Source organism: Scyliorhinus torazame, unplaced genomic scaffold (assembly GCF_047496885.1).
Source record: "Scyliorhinus torazame isolate Kashiwa2021f unplaced genomic scaffold, sScyTor2.1 scaffold_82, whole genome shotgun sequence".
In the NCBI taxonomy this organism is placed as follows: domain Eukaryota; kingdom Metazoa; phylum Chordata; class Chondrichthyes; order Carcharhiniformes; family Scyliorhinidae; genus Scyliorhinus; species Scyliorhinus torazame.
The window spans coordinates 765456-780897 of NW_027307809.1; the positions used below are offsets into that span (position 1 = coordinate 765456).

The window sequence follows — 15442 nt, forward strand, 5'->3', positions numbered from 1 at the left end:
GAGAGAGCGAGGGACACAGAGAGTGTGGAACACAGAGAGCGAGGGACACAGAGAGAGCGAGGGACACAGAGAGAGCGAGGGACACAGAGAGAGTGAGGGACACAGAGAGAGTGAGGGACACAGAGCAAGGGACACAGACAGAGCGAGGGACACAGACAGAGCGAGGGACACAGAGAGAGCGAGGGACACACAGAAAGGGAGGGACACAGAGAGAGTGAGGGACACAGAGAGCGCGAGTGACACTGAGAGAGCGAGGACACAGAGAGCGAGGGACACAGAGAGCGAGGGACACAGAGAGCGAGGGACACACAGAGATAGCGAGGGACACAGAGAGTGAGGGACACACAGACAGAGCCATGGACACAGAGAGAGCGAGGGACACAGAGAGCGAGGGACACACAGAGAGAGCGAGGGACACAGAGAGCGAGGGACACACAGAGAGAGTGCGGGACACAGAGAGAGTGAGAGACACAGAGAGACTGAGGGACACAAGGAGAGCGAGGAAAACAGAGAGAGCGAATGACACAGAGAGCGAGGGACACAGAGAGCAAGGGACACAGAGAGTGAGGGACACAGAGAGAGTGAGGGACCCAGAGGGAGCGAGGGACCCAGAGAGAGCGAGGGACGCAGAGAGTGCGAGGGACACAGATAGTGAGGGACACAGAGAGAGTGAGGGGCACAGAGAGTGAGGGACACAGAGAGCGAGGGACACACAGAGAGAGCGAGAGACACAGAGAGTGAGGGGCACAGAGAGAGTGAGGGACACAGAGAGCGAGGGACGCAGAGAGCGCGAGGGACACAGAGAGTGAGGGACACAGAGAGAGTGAGGGGCACAGAGAGTGAGGGACACAGAGAGCGAGGGACACACAGAGAGAGCGAGAGACACAGAGAGTGAGGGGCACAGAGAGAGTGAGGGACACAGAGAGCGAGGGTCACAGAGAGCAAGGGACACAGAGAGCGAGGGACACTTAGAGAGTGAAGGATACAGAGAGTGAGGGACACACTGAGAGAGTGTGGGACACAGAGAGCGAGTGACACAGAGAGCGCGAGGGGCACAGAGAGCGCGAGGGACACAGAGAGCGAGGGACACAGAGAGAGAGCGAGGGACACAGAGAGAGAGCGAGGGACACAGAGAGAGAGCGAGGGACACAGAGAGCGCGAGGGACACAGAGAGAGAGCGAGGGACACAGACAGAGAGCGAGGGACACAGAGAGCGAGGGACACACAGAGAGAGCGAGGGACACAGACAGAGCAAGGGACACAGAGAGAGTGAGGGACACAGAGAGTGAGGAACACAGAGAGCGAGGGAAACAGAGAGAGCGAGGGACACAGAGAGCGAGGGACACACAGAGAGAGTGAGGGACACAGAGAGTGTGGAACACAGAGAGCGAGGGACACAGAGAGAGCGAGGGACACAGAGAGAGCGAGGGACACAGAGAGAGTGAGGGACACAGAGAGAGTGGGGGACACAGAGCGAGGGACACAGACAGAGCGAGTGTCACAGAGAGCAAGGGACACAGAGAGTGAGGGACACAGAGAGTGAGGGACACAGAGAGAGTGAGGGACGCAGAGAGCGCGAGGGACACAGAGTGTGAGGGACACAGAGAGAGTGAGAGGCACAGAGAGTGAGGGACACAGAGAGCGAGGGACACACAGAGAGAGCGAGAGACACAGAGAGTGAGGGACACAGAGAGAGTGAGGGACACAGAGAGCGAGGGTCAGAGAGAGCAAGGGACACAGAGAGTGAGGGACACTTAGAGAGTGAAGGATACAGAGAGTGAGGGACACACTGAGAGAGTGTGGGACACACAGAGAGAGCGAGTGACACAGAGAGAACGAGGGGCACAGAGAGCGCGAGGGACACAGAGAGCGAGGGACACAGAGAGTGTGGAACACAGAGAGAGCGAGGGACACAGAGAGAGTGGGGGACACAGAGCGAGCAAGGGTCACAGAGAGCAAGGGACACAGAGAGTGAGGGACACTTAGAGAGTGAAGGATACAGAGAGTGAGGGACACACTGAGAGAGTGTGGGACACAGAGAGAGCGAGGGACACAGAGAGCGCGAGGGGCACGGAGAGCGCGAGGGACACAGAGAGCGAGGGACACAGAGAGAGAGCGAGGGACACAGAGAGAGAGCGAGGGACACAGAGAGCGAGGGACACACAGAGAGAGAGAGGGACACAGACAGAGCAAGGGACACAGAGAGAGTGAGGGACACAGAGAGTGAGGAACACAGAGAGCGAGGGAAATAGAGAGAGCGAGGGACACAGAGAGCGAGGGACACACAGAGAGAGTGAGGGACACAGACAGAGCAAGGGACACAGAGAGAGCGAGGGACATAGAGAGCGAGGGACATAGGGAGCAAGGGACGCACAGAGAGAACGAGGGACACAGAGAGCGAGGGAAACAGAGAGAGCGAGGGACACAGAGAGCGAGGGACACACAGAGAGAGTGAGGGACACAGAGAGTGTGGAACACAGAGAGCGAGGGAAACAGAGAGAGCGAGGGACACAGAGAGAGTGAGTGACACAGAGAGAGTGAGTGACACAGAGCGAGGGACACAGACAGAGCGAGGGACACAGACAGAGCGAGGGACACAGAGAGAGCGAGGGACACACAGAAAGGGAGGGACACAGAGAGAGTGAGGGACACAGAAAGAGCGAGGACACAGAGAGCGAGGGACACAGAGAGCAAGGGACACACAGAGATAGCGAGGGACACAGAGAGTGAGGGACACACAGAGAGAGTGTGGGACACAGAGAGAGTGAGTGACACAGTGAGAGAGTGTGGGACACAGAGAGTGAGGGACACACAGAGAGAGTGTGGGACACAGAGAGAGTGAGTGACACAGAGAGAGAGTGTGGGACACAGAGAGTGAGGGACACACAGAGAGAGCGAGGGACACAGAGAGCGTGGGACACACAGAGAGAGTGTGGGACACAGAGAGAGTGAGAGACACAGAGAGAGTGAGGGACACACAGAGAGCGAGGAACACAGAGAGAGCGAGGGACACAGAGAGCGAGGGACACAGAGAGCGAGGGACAGAGAGAGTGAGGGACACAGAGAGAGTGAGGGACCAGAGGGAGCGAGGGACCCAGAGAGAGCGAGGGACGCAGAGAGCGCGAAGGACACAGAGAGTGAGGGACACACAGAGAGTGAGGGGCACAGAGAGTGAGGGACACAGAGAGCGAGGGGCACAGAGAGCGAGGGACACAGAGAGCGAGGGTCACACAGAGAGAGCGAGAGACACAGAGAATGCGGGACACAGAGAGCGAGGGACACAGAGAGAGTCAGGGACACAGAGAGTGAGGGCCACAGAGAGAGTGAGGGACAGAGAGTGAGTGAGGGACACAGAGAGAGTGAGGGTCACAGAGAGTGAGGGGCACAGAGAGAGTGAGGGACACAGAGAGTGAGGAACACAGAGAGTGAGGGACACAGAGAGAGTGAGGTACACCGAGAGTGAGCGACACAGCGAGAGCGAGGGACACAGAGAGAGGGAGGGACACAGAGAGAGCGAGGGACACACAGAGCGAGGGACACAGAGAGAGCAAGAGACACAGAGAGAGTGAGCTACTCAGGGAGAGCGAGGGACACAGAGAGAGTGAGGGACACAGAGAGAGCGAGGGACACAGAGAGCGCGAGGGACACAGCGAGAGCGAGGGACACAGACAGAGCGAGGGTCACAGACCGAGCTACACAGAGAGCGCGAGGGACACAGAGAGAGCGAGGGACACAGAGAGTGTGGGACACAGAGAGCGAGAGACACAGAGAGTGAGGGACACAGAGAGTGAGGGACACAGAGAGTGAGGGACACAGAGAGTGTGGGACACAGAGAGCGAGGGACACAGAGAGCAAGTAGCACAGAGCATGAGGGACACAAAGAGTGAGGGACACAGAGAGCGAGGGACACAAAGGGCAAGGGACACAGAGAGTGTGGGACACAGAGAGTGTGGGACACAGAGAGCGAGGGACACAGAGAGCAGAGAGAGAGCGAGGGACACAGAGAGCCAGGGACACAGAGGGAGCGAGGGACACACAGAAAGGGAGGGACACAGACAGAGCGAGGGTCACAGACCGAGCTACACAGAGAGCGCGAGGGACACAGAGAGAGCGAGGGACACAAAGAACGAGGGACACAAAGAGCGAGGGACACAGAGCACGAGGGACACAGAGAGCGAGGGACACAGAGAGTGTGGGACACAGAGAGCGAGGGACACAGAGAGTGAGGGAAACAGAGAGTGAGGGAAACACAGAGCGAGGGACACAGAGAGTGTGGGACACAGAGAGCGAGGGACACAGAGAGCGAGTAGCACAGAGCATGAGGGACACAAAGAGTGAGGGACACAGAGAGCGAGGGACACAAAGGGCAAGGGACACAGAGAGTGTGGGACACAGAGAGTGTGGGACAGAGAGAGCGAGGGACACAGAGAGCGAGGGACACAGAGAGTGAGGGGCACAGAGAGCGAGGGACACAGAGAGAGCGAGGGACACACAGAGAGCGAGGGACACAGAGAGAGCGAGGGACACACAGAGAGCGAGGGACACAGAGAGAGCGAGGGGCAGAGAGAGAGCGAGGGACACAGAGAGCCAGGGACACAGAGAGAGCGAGGGACACACAGCGAGCGAGGGACACAGAGAGAGCGAGGGGCAGAGAGAGAGCGAGGGACACAGAGAGCGAGGGACACAGAGAGAGCGAGGGACACAGAGAGCGAGGGACACAGAGAGCGAAGGACACAGAGAGCACGAGTGACACAGAGAGCGCGAGGGACACAGGGAGCGCGAGCGACACAGACACCGGGAGGGACACAGAGACCGCGAGGGACAGAGAGAGAGTGGGGGACACAGAGAGAGCGAGGGTCACAGAGAGCAAGGGACACAGAGAGCGAGGGACACTTAGAGAGTGAAGGATACAGAGAGTGAGGGACACACTGAGAGAGTGTGGGACACAGAGAGCGAGTGACACAGAGAGCGCGAGGGGCACAGAGAGCGCGAGGGACACAGAGAGCGAGGGACACAGAGAGAGAGCGAGGGACACAGAGAGCGAGGGACACAGAGAGCGAGGGACACACAGAGAGAGCGAGCGGCACAGACAGAGCAAGGGACACAGAGAGAGCGAGGGACATAGAGAGCGAGGGACACACAGAGAGAGCGAGGGACATAGAGAGCGAGGGACGCACAGAGAGAACGAGGGACACAGAGAGCGAGGGACACAGAGAGCGAGGGACACAGAGAGTGAGGTACACAGAGTGCGAGGGAAACAGAGAGAGCGAGGGACACAGAGAGTGTGGAACACAGAGAGCGAGGGACACAGAGAGAGCGAGGGACACAGAGAGAGCGAGGGACACAGAGAGAGTGAGGGACACAGAGAGAGTGAGGGACACAGAGCGAGGGACACAGACAGAGCGAGGGACACAGACAGAGCGAGGGACACAGAGAGCGCGAGTGACACTGAGAGAGCGAGGACACAGAGAGCGAGGGACACAGAGAGCGAGGGACACACAGAGATAGCGAGGGACACAGAGAGTGAGGGACACACAGACAGAGCCATGGACACAGAGAGAGCGAGGGACACAGAGAGCGAGGGACACACAGAGAGAGCGAGGGACACAGAGAGCGAGGGACACACAGAGAGAGTGTGGGACACAGAGAGAGTGAGAGACACAGAGAGACTGAGGGACACAAGGAGAGCGAGGAAAACAGAGAGAGCGAATGACACAGAGAGCGAGGGACACAGAGAGCAAGGGACACAGAGAGTGAGGGACACAGAGAGAGTGAGGGACCCAGAGGGAGCGAGGGACCCAGAGAGAGCGAGGGACACAGAGAGCGAGGGACACACAGAGAGAGCGAGAGACACAGAGAGTGAGGGGCACAGAGAGAGTGAGGGACACAGAGAGCGAGGGACGCAGAGAGCGCGAGGGACACAGAGAGTGAGGGACACAGAGAGAGTGAGGGGCACAGAGAGTGAGGGACACAGAGAGCGAGGGACACACAGAGAGAGCGAGAGACACAGAGAGTGAGGGGCACAGAGAGAGTGAGGGACACAGAGAGCGAGGGTCACAGAGAGCAAGGGACACAGAGAGCGAGGGACACTTAGAGAGTGAAGGATACAGAGAGTGAGGGACACACTGAGAGAGTGTGGGACACAGAGAGCGAGTGACACAGAGAGCGCGAGGGGCACAGAGAGCGCGAGGGACACAGAGAGCGAGGGGCACAGAGAGAGAGCGAGGGACACAGAGAGAGAGCGAGGGACACAGAGAGCGAGTGACACAGAGAGCGCGAGGGACACAGAGAGAGAGCGAGGGACACAGACAGAGAGCGAGGGACACAGAGAGCGAGGGACACACAGAGAGAGCGAGGGACACAGACAGAGCAAGGGACACAGAGAGAGTGAGGGACACAGAGAGTGAGGGACACAGAGAGTGAGGGACACAGAGAGTGAGGGACACAGAGAGTGTGGGACACAGAGAGCGAGGGACACAGAGAGCAAGTAGCACAGAGCATGAGGGACACAAAGAGTGAGGGACACAGAGAGCGAGGGACACAAAGGGCAAGGGACACAGAGAGTGTGGGACACAGAGAGTGTGGGACACAGAGAGCGAGGGACACAGAGAGCAGAGAGAGAGCGAGGGACACAGAGAGCCAGGGACACAGAGGGAGCGAGGGACACACAGAAAGGGAGGGACACAGACAGAGCGAGGGTCACAGACCGAGCTACACAGAGAGCGCGAGGGACACAGAGAGAGCGAGGGACACAAAGAGCGAGGGACACAGAGCACGAGGGACACAGAGAGCGAGGGACACAGAGAGTGTGGGACACAGAGAGCGAGGGACACAGAGAGTGTGGGACACAGAGAGCGAGGGACACAGAGAGCGAGTAGCACAGAGCATGAGGGACACAAAGAGTGAGGGACACAGAGAGCGAGGGACACAAAGGGCAAGGGACACAGAGAGTGTGGGACACAGAGAGTGTGGGACACAGAGAGCGAGGGACACAGAGAGCGAGGGACACAGAGAGTGAGGGGCACAGAGAGCGAGGGACACACAGAGAGCGAGGGACACACAGAGAGCGAGGGACACAGAGAGAGCGAGGGACACACAGAGAGCGAGGGACACAGAGAGAGCGAGGGGCAGAGAGAGAGCGAGGGACACAGAGAGCCAGGGACACAGAGAGAGCGAGGGACACACAGCGAACGAGGGACACAGAGAGAGCGAGGGGCAGAGAGAGAGCGAGGGACACAGAGAGCGAGGGACACAGAGAGCGAAGGACACAGAGAGCACGAGTGACACAGAGAGCGCGAGGGACACAGAGAGCCCGAGCGACACAGACACCGGGAGGGACACAGAGACCGCGAGGGACAGAGAGAGAGTGGGGGACACAGAGAGAGCGAGGGTGACAGAGAGCAAGGGACACAGAGAGCGAGGGACACTTAGAGAGTGAAGGATACAGAGAGTGAGGGACACACTGAGAGAGTGTGGGACACAGAGAGCGAGTGACACAGAGAGCGCGAGAGGCACAGTGAGCGAGGGACACAGAGAGAGCGAGTGACACAGAGAGCGCGAGGGGCACAGAGAGCGCGAGGGGCACAGGGAGCGAGGGACACAGAGAGCGAGGGACACAGAGAGTGTGGAACACAGTGAGTGAGGGACACAGAGAGAGCGAGGGACACAGAGAGATAGCGAGGGACACAGAGAGCGAGGGACACAGAGAGCGAGGGACACACAGAGAGAGCGAGGGGCACAGACAGAGCAAGGGACACAGAGAGAGCGAGGGACATAGAGAGCGAGGGACGCACAGAGAGAACGAGGGACACAGAGAGCAAGGGACACAGAGAGCGAGGGAAACACAGAGAGAGTGAGGGACACAGAGAGTGTGGAACACAGAGAGCGAGGGACACAGAGAGTGTGGAACACAGAGAGCGAGGGACACAGAGAGTGAGGTACACAGAAAGCGAGGGAAACAGAGAGAGCGAGGGACACAGAGAGCGAGGGACACACAGAGAGACTGAGGGACACAGAGAGTGTGGAACACAGAGAGCGAGGGACACAGAGAGTGTGGAACACAGAGAGCGAGGGACACAGAGAGAGCGAGGGACACAGAGAGAGCGAGGGACACAGAGAGAGTGAGGGACACAGAGAGAGTGAGGGACACAGAGCGAGGGACACAGACAGAGCGAGGGACACAGACAGAGCGAGGGACACAGAGAGAGCGAGGGACACAGATAGGGAGGGACACAGAGAGAGTGAGGGACACAGAGAGCGCGAGTGACACAGAGAGAGCGAGGACACAGAGAGCGAGGGACACAGAGAGCGAGGGACACAGAGAGCGAGGGACACACAGAGATAGCGAGGGACACAGAGAGTGAGGGACACACAGAGAGAGTGTGGGACACAGAGAGAGTGAGTGACACAGAGAGAGAGTGTTGGACACAGAGAGTGTGGGACACACAGACAGAGCCATGGACACAGAGAGAGCGAGGGACACAGAGAGCGAGGGACACAGAGAGCGAGGGACACACAGAGAGAGTGTGGGACACAGAGAGAGTGAGAGACACAGAGAGACTGAGGGACACAAGGAGAGCGAGGAACACAGAGAGAACGAATGACACAGAGAGCGAGGGACACAGAGAGCAAGGGACACAGAGAGTGAGGGACACAGAGAGTGTGAGGGACCCAGAGGGAGCGAGGGACACAGAGAGCGCGAGGGGCACAGAGAGCGCGAGGGACACAGAGAGCGCGAGGGGCACAGAGAGCGAGGGACACTTAGAGAGTGAAGGATACAGAGAGTGAGGGACACACTGAGAGAGTGTGGGACACAGAGAGCGAGTGACACAGAGAGCGCGAAGGGCACAGAGAGCACGAGGGACACAGAGAGCGCGAGGGGCACAGAGAGCGCGAGGGGCACAGAGAGCGAGGGACACAGAGAGCGAGGGACACAGAGAGTGTGGAACACAGTGAGTGAGGGACACAGAGAGAGCGAGGGACACAGAGAGATAGCGAGGGACACAGAGAGCGAGGGACACAGAGAGCGAGGGACACACAGAGTGAGCGAGGGACACAGAGAGATAGCGAGGGACACAGAGAGCGACGGACACACAGAGAGAGCGAGGGGCACAGACAGAGCAAGGGACACGGAGAGAGCGAGGGACATAGAGAGCGAGGGACGCACAGAGAGAACGAGGGACACAGAGAGCGAGGGACACAGAGAGCGAGGGAAACACAGAGAGAGTGAGGGACACAGAGAGTGAGGTACACAGAGAGCGAGGGAAACAGAGAGAGCGAGGGACACAGAGAGTGAGGGACACACAGAGAGACTGAGGGACACAGAGAGTGTGGAACACAGAGAGCGAGGGACACAGAGAGAGCGAGGGACACAGAGAGAGCGAGGGACACAGAGAGAGTGAGGGACACAGAGCGAGGGACACAGACAGAGCGAGGGACACAGAGAGAGCGAGGGACACACAGAAAGGGAGGGACACAGAAAGAGTGAGGGCCACAGAGAGCGCGAGTGACACAGAGAGAGCGAGGACACAGAGAGCGAGGGACACAGAGAGCGAGGGACACACAGAGATAGCGAGGGACACAGAGAGTGAGGGACACACAGAGAGAGTGAGGGACACACAGAGAGAGAGTGTTGGACACAGAGAGTGAGGGACACACAGACAGAGCCATGGACACAGAGAGTGCGAGGGACACAGAGAGCGAGGGACACACAGAGAGAGTGTGGGACACAGAGAGAGTGAGAGACACAGAGAGACTGAGGGACACAAGGAGAGCGAGGAACACAGAGAGAGCGAATGACACAGAGAGCGAGGGACACAGAGAGCAAGGGACACAGAGAGTGAGGGACACAGAGAGAGTGAGGGACCCAGAGGGAGCGAGGGACCCAGAGAGAGCGAGGGACGCAGAGAGCGCGAGGGACACAGAGAGTGAGGGACACAGAGAGAGTGAGGGGCACAGAGAGTGAGGGACACAGAGAGCGAGGGACACACAGAGAGAGCGAGGGACACAGACAGAGCAAGGGACACAGAGAGAGTGAGGGACACAGAGAGTGAGGAACACAGAGAGCGAGGGAAACAGAGAGAGCGAGGGACACAGAGAGCGAGGGACACACAGAGAGAGTGAGGGACACAGAGAGTGTGGAACACAGAGAGCGAGGGACACAGAGAGATCGAGGGACACAGAGAGCGAGGGACACAGAAAGCGAGGGACACACAGAGAGAGCAAGGGACACAGACAGAGCCAGGGACACAGAGAGAGCAAGGGACATAGAGAGCGAGGGACACACAGAGAGCGCGAGGAACACAGAGAGTGAGGAACACAGAGAGCGAGGGAAACAGAGAGAGCGAGGGTCACAGAGAGAGCGAGGGACACAGAGAGTGAGGGACACAGAGAGAGTGAGGGACACAGACCGAGGGACACAGACAGAGCGAGGGGCACAGAGAGAGCGAGGGACGCAGAGAGAGCGAGGGACACAGAGAGTGAGGGACACAGAGAGCAAGGGACACAGCGAGAGAGAGAGAGGGACACAACGAGAGAGAGGGGGACAGGGAGAGAGCAAGGGACACAGAGAGCAAGGGACACAGAGAGCAAGGGACACAGCGAGAGAGAGAGGGACACAACGAGAGAGAGGGGGTCACAGCGAGAGGGACGGGTACACGGCGAGAGAGTGAGGGACACAGCGAGAGAGAGAGGGACACAGCGAGTGAGAGAGGACCGCAGCGAGAGAGAGAGGGGCACAGCGAGAGAGAGAGGAGCACACCGAGTGAGGGAGGGACACAGCGAGAGAGAGTGGGACAGCACGGTAGCCTTGTGGATAGCACAATTGTTTCACAGCTCCAGGGTCCCAGGTTCGATTCCGGCTTGGGTCACTCTCTGTGCGGAGTCTGCACATCCTCCCCGTGTCTGCGTGGGTTTCCTCCGGGTGCTCTGGTTTCCTCCCACAGTCCAAAGATGTGCAGGTTAGGTGGATTGGCCATGATAAATTGCCCTTAGTGTCCAGAATTGCCCTTAGCGTTGTGGGGTTACTGGGTTATGGGGATAGGGTGGCGGTGTTGACCTTGGGTGGCGTGCTCTTTCCAAGAGCTGGTGCAGACTCGATGGGCCGAATGGCCACCTTCTGCACTGTAAATTCTATGATAATCTATGACACAGCGAAAGAGAGAGAGGGACACAGCGAGAGAGCGGGGAACACAGCGAGAGAGAGAGGGACACAGCGAGTGAGCGAGGAACACAGCGAGAGAGAGAGAGGGGGACACAGTGAGAGGGACGGGTACACAGCGAGAGAGAGAGGGACACAGCGAGAGAGCGAGGAACACAGCGAGAGAGAGGGGGACACAGCGAGAGAGAGAGGGAAGCAGCGAGAGAGAGTGAGGGACGCAGCGAGAGAGAGAGGGGGACACATCGAGAGGGACGGGTACACAGCGAGAGAGAGAAGGACACAGCGAGAGAGCGAGGAACACAGCGAGAGAGACAGAGAGACGGGGACACATAGAGGGAGAGGGACACAGAGAGAGTGAGACAGATAGAAAGAGGTACGCAGTGAAAGAGAGGGATAGAGTGAGATAGAAGGACACAGACAGCGAGAGAGAGGGACACAGAGGGAGAGAGGGATACAGAGAGGGACAGTGAGAGGTGGGCACACAGACAGAGTAAGGGACACACACACAGAAAGAGGTACACAGCGGGTCAGTATCTGAGGTTTCGGAGGCGTGAGTGGGTCAGAGATTGAGAGTTAGGGGACATGAGGGTGTGAGGGTGTGAGGGTGCCAGGACGTGAGGCAGTCAGGACATTGGGGTTATTAAACTGACCGTTTTCATTGAATCCAAATTGTTTCATTATAAATTCTAATCTCAGGAATTGACATCAGAGGATTTCAGTGAAAAATCCCATTGATCCTCACTGTCTAATAAAATTATGTTGTTGCCGATGACCGTGTACTGATTCAGGAATAAACTTTTCATCTCTCAGTGAGAAAAAGTCAAATTGAATCCAGATTTATAGAGCAGCTCATTGAAGAAATCTGTCTGTGAACAACATGTAAAATATGAAGTGAAACTTTGCAATGAGCTTTGTTTTTGTGGCCAGGAATCTTCTCTCCAAATGGAGGCAGAAATGAAGTTGTGTTTAACTCACATTCTGTGATTTCTTGCTGCTTTTTACTCATTCTATGGAGAGCCTTCCTAAGGCGACAGACGAATAGTCATTCCAAACATGTCAGAAATTCAGAGGTAAACAAATGTTAAACCAAAGACAGAAATAATGACAGGACAGAATCTGTTGCTAACTGCTGAATTAACATAACCATAGACAGGACAAGTGTCTTCCTTAGCAGACACAGGAACCACACCGAGGGGGGCATTCCTCACAGAAAGTCGGGGGTGGGGTCTGCACACAGGTCACTGAGGAGATCTCAGTCCAAACTGTTTCTAATCATTTCCCAATACTATTTTAAATTACGATTCAATCCTATTGGAGGGGAGTGAGTGAGAGATATGGCAGATGCAGTACAACGTGGATAAATGTGAGGTTATCCACTTGGGTAGAGAAAATAAGAACGTCCCTGTCTAATAATTACATTTAATCCAATTTTTTCTGGCCTGCTCAGTGAACAACACTGGTGTGGGGAAGGCCAAGGGTTAGCTGAAGTCACATTCTGTGTGTGTGGGGCTGAGCAGCAAGGAGATCAGTATCTCTTGGCCTGCATTTACATGTCAATAGAGAGCTGTGTTCTGAGACAGACATTCCACACATGGCAGAGACTAGGGGTGGAGTCTGCTCACAGCTCACTGAGGATATATCTGTGTCTGAGGGACTTCAGTTCACAAACCAAAAACTCACTACACTCAAAACATTACCCCTCTGCTTCAGTGTGTGTGTGTGTCGCTGGGTGTGTCAATCTGCCTGTTTTGAGCTGTGCATTTTGGGTGTTGACATGTTACTGATTGACTCGAGATTGGAGATGTTGAACTCCTGTTGTGCTGTTTTGAATATTTTATTAAAATGTCCCTGTTATTGCCTTTATAATCAATGTTATCTCCTTTTTTTCTCCAGAGGCGTTTTTATTTGGAGAACTGGAAGGAAGTCGGGAATCCAGTGAGGAGGACGAGGGAGGGTGAATTCTTCCCGAGGGAGCGCTGGCTGAGGCCTGTTCTGCAGGCTTCACCCGGGTTATTACCCTGACTGAGGTTTAATTTTAATATTGGAGGGATCAAAAAGAGTGAGTGAGGGAGGGAGACAGAAATATGTATAAGAGGGATAGAGAGACAGCGAGAAACACAAGAGAAGGGGATTTTCACAGTAACTTCATTGCAGTATTAATGTCAGCCTAATTGTGACAATAAAAAGATTTTGAGTATTAATTGTCTCTCAATCTTTTTTAACCTCTGGTTGAAAGCTGTGACTTATTTGTATTTGGATGTTGCTGAGGGGTTGTAAAACTGAAAAGGGGACCCTGGGCTCTCGCTGTATTAAATAGTTTCAATCTTTTCCTGTGGTTTAGTTGATTTTCTCCCTCTTTTTCCCAGGAATTTGAATTTTGAAAGACTGCAATGTGAGCAGGAATCTTTGGGTAAGGGTATTTCTCCCGAGCATGGATGGATGGACTGAGGCCTACTCCACAGGCCGCACTCACGTGAGTTGTCTCTTTATTGCAGCCCCGGCCTTGCACTTAGACACAAACACATTAAACCTTAGGTGGGCGGCAAAGAGTAAAATACAAATCTGGAATATGAAGCTGTCTAATTTTGTTCCAAAATAACAGGGGTTATATTAATTCTGAGCGTCCCAGGGGTGGGGGTATGGGGTGCGGTGTGTGTGTGGGGAGGGGGGGGGGCATTTCACTGTTTCAGCCACTCTCTGTAATCTGGTAGAGAGAGAGAGAGAAATCTCAGATCAGAAACTCTGAACTCAATTTTGAAAGTGGTCATCATTTGTTGGGCTCTCCCTGTGCCCAGGTTGCCGGCATAATTCACAAAATTAACGATAGTGGGGGTCACTTTTAAATGAACCCATTGACTGTAAAGTAATCTCGATTGCCCGGAATTAAAGTCCCTTGACTTGAAGCGGGTCTAATTCTGGAATGAAGCCTGTATTTTAGGCCGAGGCACAAGTATGAGAGTGAAATTAAATTCGCAGGAGGTCATTTGAATTCAGTTTGCTGTGGTTGTGAATGTTGGATTCCTGTGTGTGACCCTGTCTCTCTCTCTCTTTCTCCTTCCCAACTATTAGGATGATAGAAAGAGAGAGAGAGAGAAGTACAGAAAAGAGTGTGGGGCTGGGGGGTAATAGAGATTAGAGAGAGGGAGAGGAGAAAGACAGATGGTGGAGGGAGAGGGAGGTCGTGAAAAAGAGAGGCTTTCTCTCCCTTTCTGTCTTTCTTCCATTCTTGCCCCTCTCTCTCTCTCTCTCTGTCTCCCCAGCTTTCTGCCACTATCTGTCCATTTCTCTCCAGCTTTTTAGTGTCTCTTTAAACCTTTAATCTAAGAAAACCACCCCACAAACTGCAATGGGGAGTCTCATCACATCTTTCTGGGGATACCCTGATTAGAGAAACAAATAGAACTAAATGCTGGGAGGCTGATGAGGGATAACGAGGGAGACAGAAATATGAATGAGAGGGATAGTGGGACCGAATGAGATAGCGAGAGAGAGAGAAAGAGAAAGACAAGGGAAGTGGGAACTGTCTCTCAATCTTTTTTATTCTGTGGTTTATAACTGAGATTAGTGTAGGTGGATGTTGCTGAGAGTTTGTGTGACTGAGAGGGGGAATCTTGGCCTCTTGCTGTGCTACAAGTGTAAACATTTTCCTGCGTTTTAGTTAATTTTCTCCCTCTTTTCCCCAGGAATTTGAACTTTGAAGACTGCAATGCGACCAGGAATCTTTGGACAAAGGCTATTCTCCAGAGGACAAGTGGATGGACTGAGGCCTACTCCACAGGCCGCACTCACGTGAGTTGTCTCTTTATTGCCGCCCTGGCCTTGCACTTCGACACAAACACATTAACCCTTTGGTGGGTGGCAAAGAGTAAAATACAAATCTGGAATATAAAGCTGTCTAATTTTGTTCCAAAATAACAGGGGTTATGTTAATTCTGAGCATCCCGGGTATGTGTGGTGGGGGGGGGGGGGGGGGGGGGGGGGGGGGGATTTCACTGTCTCAGCCACTCTCTGCAACCTGGTAGCAAATGTCAACGACACTCAACACTGCCGACTGCACCTTCTGGGATCTTTCTGTGTGCCAATGGATTTTGTTTTAAAAAGGTTTTTCTTCGTTTTAAGAGGCAGTTTAACTCTTTCAGAAACTGAAGGGACTTCTCCAGGGATGTTCCAATCCACACATGACACGGCGGGGGTGGGGTGGGGGGGTGGTGTTAGGTGCAGTGGGGAATGGGGCTCCCAGCAGGAGTGAGGAGGGGGGGGGGGGGGGGGAGAAGGACAGTGTCC

General features: G+C 55.3%; 1 long non-coding RNA gene across 2 annotated transcripts; it reads left to right on the top strand.

Moving 5' to 3' along the window:
- Window positions 1-12894: 12894 nt before the first annotated feature.
- Window positions 12895-14970, top strand: LOC140405572 (uncharacterized). 2 transcript variants are annotated; one of them, XR_011938663.1, is made up of 3 exons: window positions 12895-13217; window positions 13525-13631; window positions 14842-14970. It is a non-coding gene; the product is annotated as an uncharacterized lncRNA (long non-coding RNA). The 2 variants fall into 2 exon arrangements; XR_011938662.1 differs by having other exon boundaries at window positions 12895-13185.
- Window positions 14971-15442: the final 472 nt, after the last annotated feature.